Source organism: Sitophilus oryzae, unplaced genomic scaffold (genome assembly GCF_002938485.1).
Source record: "Sitophilus oryzae breed Bouriz unplaced genomic scaffold, Soryzae_2.0 scaffold_610_pilon_pilon, whole genome shotgun sequence".
Classification (NCBI taxonomy): Eukaryota; Metazoa; Arthropoda; class Insecta; order Coleoptera; family Curculionidae; genus Sitophilus; species Sitophilus oryzae.
This window is the reverse complement of record NW_022147208.1, coordinates 822,543-834,872: the sequence shown is the minus strand read 5'-3', so window position 1 is coordinate 834,872 and position 12,330 is coordinate 822,543. Positions and strand designations below refer to the sequence as shown.

Sequence of the window (12,330 nt, the reverse complement as noted above, 5' to 3'; positions counted from 1 at the left end):
CAAAATTGGAAAAATTCCTTTACTTTAAAACTAAAAGAACTGCATACCAACTTTTTATTAACATATTTTAGTATGGGTGGCTATACGTGTCTCCCGGCGCCAATTTTTTTTAAATTAATGTTAATCGTTAGTCAACCAGTAAACTCATAGAAAATCTAAATCGGTGCCTTTTTTAGACAGATGTCCATTGTCTTGTCATTATTCAATTCATTATTCAAATTCTCAAAATGTTGTTAACAAAACTTTCATCTTAAAATAAAATTTTACTCAATCACAATTGTTTATCTCCATCATTTACCAGATTAATAATACAGAAATTACAGCTCAATTACAAACAATTTATTATTTATAGTGATTTACAGTAGTTTTATTTAATTATCGTTGATTGACAGAATTGGGAAGATACGCAGCCTAATGGGCGAATTCATGACAAGGCTGATTTGATTTCCTCTTACGTCTCGAGTGGTGTACGGTGGAGACACCAATCGTTCTGCGGTCAAGGTATAAAACACGTATTTTCTCTAATCCGGATCTGAAAGCGACATAGATATTAAAATGTGTAATATTTGTAATACGTTTGACTGACGTTCTTCAATCAACGGTAGGATATTCGCCACCTTCACAGTAAGCCAACCAGCTCTAAAAATACTCAGAGATTTTCACAGAGATCATCCCTAGACTAGTGTGTGATTGTGTGTGTGCTCTAAATACATTGGGTGAAGTGTAGCAATACTGTGCCCACGTTTCAACTTAATGAGTAATCATCTGGAGATTGTCCTCGAACAGGTAATTCAACCAGAGGCACTAATTGATGCGAAGCTTTCTTTGAAGGCATCCTGGAACGCGACCAATACTTTCGCAACGAAAGTGCCCCAATATCTGCGTTCTATAGAGAGGAAACAAGCCAGCAACAAGAACAGTTAGAGAATGGAAGGAAGAGCAATAGCTAGATCCTCTCCCTACGAAGTAATGCCTAAGTCGGTTTCCGCGAGGACTGCAGAGGCCGGAGAAAGTGGAGGTTTTTGGTCGGTATTGGAACCTGAGTCCTACCTCTATAACCGTGCCATGGTGTAGTATTAATTAAAATATGTCTATACCTCTGTGGCGGATTCATCTTTCCAAAAAAGTCCTATGGGTATTTCGCCAATGTAAGAAAATCTACTGTGTTAATCCAAAGGAGACTAATTGTCAGCTGTGGTTTACTAATAAATAAATTTGTCTAACGGACAAAAAAATATGCTTAACGTTTCGGAAAGTATATCTATCCTTTCTATCTCTTTCCGTCGTCGGAAGCAAAAAAAAACACAAAGAACAAAGAAAAAAACTATTTAAAATGTCTAACTGCAATTATTCGAGAACACTCTAGTTTTTTTTTAAAAATAAACACGTCTACAATTTGTTTCCGTGTGTTCACGCAGCAGTATTTACAAAAAATAACTATTTTATTTTGTTGATTTTCTTGCAGTGGCGAAATACCCACAGGACATTTTTGAAAAGGTTAATAAAAATATACGTTATAAAATTTAAACAGAACATTAAAGACATCCTGTAAACAAATAAACATTAAAAAATATATTTGATATGCATTACATGCGGTTTATAGGTAATTTAAGTAAATTATGTAGCAATAAACTTGAAACGTTCATATTCCCCGTCGACATAACCAAGTAGGTCACATAAAATAGGCTTGTAAAGCTCTTAAGCTTGTTCCACAGAGAAATATCGCATATCCACCATGTCCTAGTTGCAAATACTTTCGACTTAACCACAGACCACTTCCAACGGTTTAAACAATATACTACTAAAACCGTACCTTCCACTATATCATTTTCTGGGAATATATGACAAACTTTATGTTTATTCTCGAAGTTTAAACAGCGCAAAACTTGATCTTTTTATTAAAGTATGTCGACGCAACAATGTCCTCTCGAGTTGTGTTTGAACTTTAAATTATTGTTCGTAAACATCTGTCTGTTGAGGAAAGTTATTCTGAGTTGTAATTTTATTTACAGAAGTGCTCCAGGGAATATGGAAATTCCTCGAACATATTAAGGAGATATTAATTTGACAAGCTTGAGTTTATTAGGGTTTGGTATAAAATAACTCAATGTAATATAATTAAGTTATATTAAACATTCTATCTGAGTTTGGGATGATATACAGAGGGTGAGTCTTAAATAAGTGCAAATATTTTCAGAACTGGTAGATCTCAATTAAAGAAACATATTTTTTACTTACCGTTTTTCAAATAAGTCGAAAACAACCTAATTATATTACTTTGAAAAATTAAAAGAAAATGATTTTTAATTTTTCCTAAAATACCACTATATATACTTTGCTCTATTTATTTATATTAATAGTTATTTATGTATGAAGAGAATTCAAAGAGTGTTAATTACCGAGGGCAAAGTTTCTGGACAATAATCGCCCGAGTTAGTGAGGTAAAGGGTACTACCACGGTAAAATTACCCTTAATTTTGGTAATATTACGTATAATATACCACAAGGTTGGTAACATTAGAAATATTGCTTTTTACTAGTGATGGGAATACCGGTTCCACATGAGTCGCGTTACAATAGCGACCGTTCCAGAAAAATACCGCGACAAAATACAGCGATTTTGTAACCGAGGTTCCGACTTCCAAAGTGTCGCGCAAATTATGCAGTATTACTGGCATTAGTACCTACCTACTCCCAACCAGTGTTGTCAGGTTCTTACAATTCTACCAGCTGTTACAACCATTCGTGCCATAAACTTTGGTACAACTGATATTGGAGATGGAGAATTACCCTCTATAAAACCGTCCAAGATACTGACTTTTGTCAAAGCCCTGGGACTGTATGATGAGGTGTAACTCAAGAAAGGGGGACACGATAGATCTGTAAAGTCGCAGTGATTAACCCCCTCCCACTCATTCTACATTCTACCAGCTCAAAAAAGATTGTCTTGAGATTTACTGACTTTTCCACCACCTTTTTTCACAAACTGCAAATTTTAAAAATAAAGTTTTATTTCGTAATGATATAAATTGTATTTTTAAATTTCTTATAGAGAATGATAGTTCTAGCAATACTGCTCCCAACCCTGCCGTCATCTCTGTGCCCGTGTAAATTCATAAAGAATTTCATAGACAAATTTGTAAACAAGACAGATGGCTGGAAGAGTTTATGAGAGTGGCGATACGTTAGGTTTCAATTTTGGAAATTAAACTATTAAGTAATTTTTTTTCGGTTTCATCAATTCCAGCCATCATCAGACCTTAAAAATAGATATAAACAATAAAACTTACATTAGTGTATAAAAGCAAATAAAATAATTTTATTTTATTTTATTTGCTTTTGCTCACAACGCTCTATTTTATACCATGCCTAGTACATACCAAAAATCGCTATTTCGAAAGTAACGTAGCGACGGGAGCACCAACGCCAATAGTAACCGACCAAATCGCGACAGGCAAAACCGGAACCCTAGAAGCGACCGCTGAAATATAGTACGTCGATACCGAGGTCGAGCTTCTATAGCCGGTTACAGCAGAGACCAGTTACTTCTGTTCTCGACAGACGGAACTACGGCTCTAGGAGCGCGGAGCGCGACGGCTCTAGCTAAGTACCTCGCCCCCGAGGTCGAGCGTCGATAATCAGTTACAGCAGTTACCAGTTACTTCTGTTCGCGACAGCGGTGGAGCGAACACGCGCGACGCTACGTACATACCAGTGTCAGTTACTACTGTTGGCGACCGACGAAATCGCGACGGCTGGAGCTAAACACGTCGCTATGCGGTTACTACGGTTCGAGCTAACTTCAAGAGCGATTATAAATAATTTATTTGCAAATTATAAATAATTCATAATTTTGTCGTCATTATAATCGTCGTTCTTCAGTAACAGGTTCCTGATTCATTGTGGAGCGCGACCCGACGTTACAAAAAATACCGCTCCAAAATTGCGTTTCTCAAATACCGACACATCACTACTTTTTACCCGCTCTACTCTTTTTCTTTTTTTTTGTGAAAACAAGATAGGCTGCTTTGTTTCTTGACTAAAAAGCTCATTAAAATGTTCAGCAGTTGGTAATAGCCCAGATATTTCTGATGTTCTTTCACCAAACACAGTAAGCCCTCTACTTCAAAACGAAGTTTGGCTACAAATAAAGCAACTTATGACTTGTTTAACCCAATCTCTAAGTGGATAACGATTTATGAAGCTAACCAAACCAAACCAACAATCTCAAAAGTTTTTACCTGCTTTTTTGAAATAAGGTCTATATTATGTAGCAAAGTATCAGTCATCCGTTGTTAGGTCGGAAAACAAGAAAATGTGTGCAATTGTGGAAAAACGGTAAATGCTTAATAGGCCAGGGCAATTAGGTGAAATAATGGCCTTTAGGAGAAGTTTTTGCAATCAAGCTAATTTTTTCACAGATGATAGTACCCATCAATAGTACTCTGTAAAAAAAGTTACACCTTCTAGGAGGCTTGCTTTTTCCGCCATGTTGAATTAAAGATGGCCGACACAATATTTTTGAAATACTGTAACTCTCTTATTTTTTAACCGATTTACTTCAAACAAACTCCATATTAAGGAGGAAGAGAAGCTATTTTTATCACAAAGTTTGTCAAAAAGTCGTATACAGGGCGAGAAAAAAAAATAAAAACCGATTTTTTAATTTTCGGGAATTCTTTAGAATACATGATAATGCAAAAAAAAGATAAAAATGCTATTAATATTCATATTTTAATGCAGGTGAAAAAAGTACAAAAAATTGAAAAATCAAAAATCGATTTTTTTCAAAGCGGTAGATATGCTGAGGATATCGACAATTGAAAACTTTTATTCGAAATATCTCAAAAACTATTCGTTTTATATTTAATTATATAGTTTAAGTGGGGCAATTGTAGGGCCCCACAAGCTCTATCCACACAGGGGTCAACCATCATTTTACAATTTATAATTTTCGAGATTTTTAGGATTTTTAGATTTTGCAAATTTTTGACTTTGGATCGATTTCTACAACACTCTGTACAATATTAAGAAGTAAAGCAATTCCCGTTAATGAGCACCACCTATGCTCTATCCAACAATGTATAACTAATTACAGACAAATGAAGGATATAGTAGATATTTTAAAAAAAGGCCAAAAAAGGAAAATTTCCAAAAAAATTTGAGGCCAAAATTGAACTTTGAGAACACAAGGTTTGGGATCTAATTTTGATTTGGCAAATCTTCCTCCCACAGAAGACTCCAGTAATCAACACGTTTTTAGAGTATATTTAGGTACAAAGCTGGAGAGGAAACGAGTTAGATCCACTTGAGTGGGGGTGGTTTGCCAGTGGCAATGAGTTTTTCCCAGTGACTTACACCAAACCTCCAGGGCCCAAACACCTAATGGCAACTTTTTTTGCAAATGCAAAGATCTTTCCACAGAAAACTGTGTTTGTGCTTCTTATAATCGGAAATGCAGCATTTTGTGTAAAAAATGCAATCAAGCCTGTCTAAATGCACCCACCCCCGATTACGAAGAAGTGGAATTTGATGATGGTGACGTGTAAATACAAATGTGAAAAAGTTATTATTATGTATTTGTAGCTAAAAGCTATTAAAAGTTGAATTTATACTTTTCTGTTGGAATAAAAAAAAAATTCAGTGTTTATTATTATCTGTTATTAAGAATAACAATTTTTTCTGTTTTTTTTTTAATTTATTTTTAATGTTTTTTTTTAATTCATATGTTTAACCTAACACCAAAAGCAACTGTTTTGATTTTATGTCAATCGAGCAAAAAATAAAGTATTTTTACATCCTGCATCAGTTTTATTTTTGTTTGTATCCTTAAGGATACACTATACACTATATCTCCCGCACTACTCAACCTATCATAAATTCAAGGACTGTTTCAAAATCAGAACAAAAGAGCGCATATTCTTTAACCTTCTTTGCTACGGAGTACGGTTAAAAAAAAATTGAAGAAAAGCAAGTCGATTTCTTTTATTATATTCCTTTTTTTATTTTTGACAGAAAAACAACCTGTCAAAATAGTTTTATATATTTATTTCATTCTTTCGTCAAAAACAAAGGTAATGATTTTTACTTGACGAAAATCGGTTAAAAGTAAAAAAATAAAAAAGTTACGATTTTTTTAAAGAATAGGATCAGACGCAATCTTTGATTCAACATGGCGGAGGAAGCAGCGCTCTAGGAGGTGTAACTTTTTTTTACAGAGTACTATTAATGAGTACTATCATCTGTGAAAAAATCAGCTTGATTGCAAAAACTTCCCCTATTTTTGCTAACTGCCCTGGTGTATAAGAGTCCCAAGTAGCATCTATCTGACTTCGAACTAAATCTGACCTTAAGCGACGTCAGACTTTGTGCAAATTTAGGTCGGGTGCTGGTGATGCGACCTGTGACGTCGCTTTCCTGTTAAAAGCGACGTCGTTGGATCCGAGTCGGTAAATCCAACGATCTGTCGACGTACAAAATAACAACGTACCATTTTTATTAATTTCCCAACGTCGTTTCCACGTTGGTTTGCAAGACGTACATATATTTGAACTAGCCCAACGTCTACCCGTTGTCCGAATAGGATACGTCTTACTGATAATCCCTAAAGTAACGTCCAATTATATTTTGTTGTATTTTATGTTCATATTTATAACCTAATTTACGTATCTCTATTTACGTCGGTAAATACAACCCATTAAGTAGCATTTGCGACCTAATGAACATCATGAACATAACCTAATAAAAAGTATTTGTAAACAAACTTTATTATGCCTAAAAAAACACTAAAAAGGCATTTAGACATTCATCTACATTTTACAGAAAGAGGTTGAGGCTTTTGCAAAATAATAATAGTAGTAGTGATGTCTTGCCTCCACCCGTAAATGCTTTTTATCCGGAAGAGATGCTGCATTACACTGATGCATCTTAATTTCATTTTTTAGCTTAGGAAACCAGCAGACCCCATCCTCCTCCGACATGTGAGGTTAGTCTTAAAAAAGTGGCTGCCCATTTTTTTAGGGAGAAAACAAAAACTAAAATAGAGTTGCACAAATCCACAAATCACTGATACGCAAAGTGAGGTTACGTGGCGTACGTTGGAATTATATACGTCATAATACGATTGCCGGTCGTCCGGTTTGATGACTTCGGTCGTGTGAGACGACTAAATGTTGGAGACCCGGTCGGAATTGGTATATTAGTAGTTCATATTAAGTCGGACACAGAAATCCGCCATTCTTAACACGTATCCGATTGTCAGCCATTTTAAAATCGTTTTTTGTTTTTAAAATTTATATTCACATTTCGATTTCTAGTAGAATAATATTGATAAGGTTGAGTTTGGGGGGAACCACAGTACAGTTTTATGATTAAACCAGCTAGAAAATTAAAAAAATATTTTGCGAGTAACTTTTTATAGATATTTTTATTTCATAAATCTACCTAATTTTGAAGGCGCTCGTTGTTTTCCGGAGTATTTTAACCAGATATATCAAGAAAGTGACTTCCGTTGACAAAACTGATGTCTGGATTAATGATTCAGAATTATTATAATATGAAATTAGATAGGCACTTATAGTTATATTCGAGGAGTGATTATGAATCCATTTGTAATTAGATAGTTTGGTTAGGTTTTTATGTATTTTTGGTAGCGAATATGAAACCAAACGTAACGCAAGTGCTTAGCGACGAATTTTAAGTAACTAAAATCCAACGTAATATGACGTTGGTAATTGGTAGAATTACATTCCCTATTAGGTCAGATACCGACGTCGAGGCGACCCGAATCTGTATTCCCCATTTTGGTGCAAATAAGGGTCGTCAGGCGGTCGAACCGACGTTGGTACCCGACGTCGGGTTTATTGAACGCGATGTATACCCGACGTTAGATACACGTCCAAATGCTACTTGGGGCAGTAAATGATTAAGACTTGCTCATCTTACTACCTCTGCCTACCTATTATAACGAAATATACGCGGCGAAAATTTAACTGAAGTTGGAAATATATTATGATTATTGTTAGTTCCCAGTAGTTAATATGCAGATAAAAAAAATTGTGGGTGTTTGGTAAGGCTTGGAAGTATAATTGCAGCGAAATATAATTGCAACGGAGTTCATCTATGAAACTGCAAGACGCCATACAAAGTATTTTTCAAAAGTAGATCTCATTATGGAAACACCGAGTGACACAATACAAAATTAGAAGAAATATTTTAAATATCTAGAAAAATTTATGTCTGGTCGGCAGGAATTTGCTCCAGCTCTGAAGTAAGTATATTGGCTATAGACATTTAAAATTTACCATCGTAAACAGCCGCTACCGAAAGAACCTACTACTTAGTACTACTTACGGATTTGCCCTTCGGCCGAGAAGAAACAAACTTGCCGCCGTGGAAAGGGCCGGAAGACTTACTTATACTACCCGTAATTATAATTTACTGAATGGAAAAGAATTACCTAAATGGTAAGAATTTACTAATCTCAGAATACTGAAAAAGAAATTTTGTCTATAAAATTTAGAGGGAATTATGGGAACTTAATTCCTGTTCATTCATCATTATATAGATAGCTATTTATTATTAGCATACCCAAAACAAAAGAACAATATTCTAATAGATAAATATGGTAAGAATTACTGAAATGGTTAAAAATAACAGCTAGAAATAACTTCTAAATGTTATTTTTAAACTCTAAAAAAAGTTTGAAGAAGCTTTGAAAATTTAATTTTTTTTTAAACAGTAATGCTCATAAATTCAAAATAAAGCTCGTGTTATTAAACGCAAGCTTATATGCCTAATAAGAATTAAATTATCACAGTGTGTATAACGCTAATTCCCTATTCACACATCCGAAACAGTGGGATTAAATAGACCCGAAAATAGGAATTACCCGACGCAAGGGAATTATTATAAGAGTGGTGGGAATAATATGTTTCAACCCTTATTTCTATTCTCCTGTGTAGGGTACGATATAGAAAATGTACCCTTATTTTTTACACTACTTTTTTTAACAATTTTTTTAAGTGAAACTTCTTTACGCGCTTTGGGAGTCAAAAATTCAAGGCCGTGACACACGAGCTAGCGAGAGGAAAAGTGATAGTGGCAGTATTGCCAGAGCTAACCCATTCGGGGTTATATTGTTATGTCAGTATTAATAAAATTCTTTGTTCGTTAATGTTTTGTGCTTCATTGATAAGGCAAACTAACAAACATAATTTGGAAACAAAACCATTTATAACTACCTTGATTCTTTAATTAATTGTTTTTACATGCTTTTGTCAATCTCGAATGAAATTAAGAAGAAGAATGCACATGTGTGACACATTTTTGAATTCGGAGAAAAGGGGACTATCAGGCCATATTGTTTTTATATCGCTATACTATTTATATCGCTATACAGGGTGGAAAAACACCCCGTGACTCCGAAACGGTAACAGATATTGATGTGCGGTTTTCACCATCATGTTTTTGATGAAAATTGAGCTCCAGATCCCGATATTAGTTTTCGCTTATCTCCTATAGAAAAGAGTGTTTCCTTTTAAAATCGTAGAATTTGACCCAACCTGTACATTTGTACAGTTGTACAAATATAGGAAGAGACTTGGAGATCACACCGGTCGCGTGTTATTTTATATTTCTCACGTCTCTAGCTATACTTGTTAAGTTGTACCAACCTTCATTTCATGCATATTTTCATCTATAGGTTTGTAGCTTCTGAATAAGGTCTAAATAAAGCAACTTACTCATTTGGCAGATCAGAATTATAGTTGAGAGTTAGTAACTCGCATTTTTAATTGGAGGACACTGTCATGTTTATTTCAAACCAATAATCAATGAGATATTCGTATAATTTAATAAAGTTACTGTAAATCACTATAAATAATGAATTGTTTGTAATTCAGCTGTAATTTCTGTATTATTAATCCGGTAAATGATGGAGATAAACAATTGTGATTGATTAAAATTTTATTTTAAGATGAAATTTTTGTAAACAACATTCTGAGAATTTGAATAATGAATTGAATAATGACAAGACAAGTCACATCTGTCTAAAGAAGACAGCGATTTAGAGTGACAATTTGGTTGTAACGTTTTTAGTTCGTTACATGTCTTTTTTATATATAATATATGATGTCTGGCCTATCATCACCGGATTCCCTCTCGTTCAGGCCGGATAGTTTATTTGACGCGTAATTTTTACGTTTCCTAGTCGCCAACCCTGTTATCGTTTGACACAACCCTGTTATCGCTCTGTGGAGGCGCTGTCAACATCGCTTCTGTCAACTCTCTCACTTTGGCTTTTGCCGCTCTGTAGCCTAACCTAACCATCCCGGCTTTTAGGGATGGTAATTATTTAAATCTTGCTGTATAATCTGAATAAGCTGCTATTTCAAAGCAACAGGTAAAGATGAAATATTATCCTTTTAGATTCGATATTATTACTGCATATTTTTAGGGTAGAGTTTTGGATGTCCCAACTTAACTTGTATTTGTATCTTGCTGGCACGTTAGCGTCCCTTTTCTATTGTCCTCCAGAATGATACATGGAAGAAAGGACAGTTTCTTTATTTATTATTGAGCCCTATGATTTAGATCTTAGGTTTCATTACATTACGTCTTGTAATGGTATTATTTTCATAGATATTTAGTACAACTCTTAACACCACTTTCGTTGACATATAACCACTATAATAATTATTATAATTGTACAATGCTATTTACCATCACAGTCACAGTCAGTTTTCTTTCTCTGTACATGCCTGGCGCCCAATATCTTTATTTTTTTGTTTATTGTTATTAATTAGTTCTTTCCAGTGAAATACCTTACCCACGACTGCTCTCCGATGAAAAGCTGCCGTTCGCAGTGGTAATGTTTATAAAAAAACGCTACATGGTTATGTAAAGTTGTGATGTAAAGTATGTATGTGTTAAAGACGCATCGACTGTAGGGTCTTTTAGCGTCACTTTATCCCATTATTTATACATGTTTCTATATGTCGACATCTTTTATATAATCCAACATAACCTTGTTATTTTGGAAGAAAAGGGCTACCTCTGAGTTATCCACGATACGGTGTTGGCTTCGTTTTAAAGCGTAACTTTGGGCATTCAAAAATAATGTGTTTGAGAGATATTGGAATATTACGTGTTTCACAAATGGACTGGTTCTGTCCTTTAAGGAGATGTTCATGGGTAAGTTTCGTGCATCCTAAACGAATTCTAGTGAGCACAATGGAATTTTTTCTCTACATTATTTTCAAAATAGTCCCTTTTGATTTCATGAAGCTTATTATCATTCATGTCTAAGTCCCATTCTAGTTGGATTATACTATCGATCATATGTTTGCCATAATTCTTTAGATCTTGCAGGGAGAAAACAAGGTTGGTTTTATGAGGGTTCGGAATTTTTGCAGCCAAGTAGTCAGCTCTGTCATTGCCTGGAATGCATATGTGGCTCCGAAGCCAAAGGAAAGTGACGCTGTAGTGGTTGATATTGACCTTCTGTAGAAGCATTTTGATTTGCCATAATTAGTGGATGGTTGGAGTAGAAAGAGGAGATACTTGAAATGGAACTCAATGAATCGGTAGCCACGATCCATCTCTTATAGCTGGAGACCAACCAAACCAAACCAAAAACTCTGCTGCCAAAAACTTGGTGAGAAACACATTTCTTTATCAAACGTATGAAAAGCCGCTCCAGTGTGCCTATGAGTTTTCGAGTCATCGCATGCATCGGTGTAAACCTGTCGATGACTGATGGGTTTTATAATAACTCTAATTTTTTGAAGTTTATAAAAAGAATCCATCTTATAAAAAAATATATATCTTCCAAATCGTTTAATTTAATAGTTAGTAAGAAGTTTTACTTCAAATATTCGCACATAGTGCACACAAAATTTTTTTTAAATAAATCATATACCCAGTCGGTAACATAGAGTCTTGAAATGGTATATTTACGTGATTAGGAGTCGCAGTTTCTCTAGTATTAATCGATTGTAAAATCCTCTATATAATTCTTGACGAAAAATAATTACACCTAAAATTTCTTCTTTTCACAGGGATTTTTTTTTCAACACAATGTTTTTTAATTAACTCTAGATCCTAATAAATCAAAATCAACAAAAAGGCTTAATAAAATACGATCCTTTTTTTCAAAACATACCCTATAAACCTTTTATTTTTTACAATCTATCTGAAAACCGATAAATAAAATTTCTTCATCCAACCATATCTCATTCAAAGAAACAAAAAAAAACTTTTATTTATACACGTTTTTCATAATTTATTAACCTCTTTGGGCTCGAGTCGAATGTTATTTATTAGCAATAG

General features: G+C 34.4%; 1 protein-coding gene across 1 annotated transcript in view; it reads right to left on the bottom strand.

The window, feature by feature from the left end:
- The window catches only part of LOC115887706 (hemicentin-1), a 1,088,837-nt gene that overhangs the window by 714,967 nt on the left and 361,540 nt on the right, over positions 1 to 12,330 (bottom strand). The window lies entirely within an intron of this gene.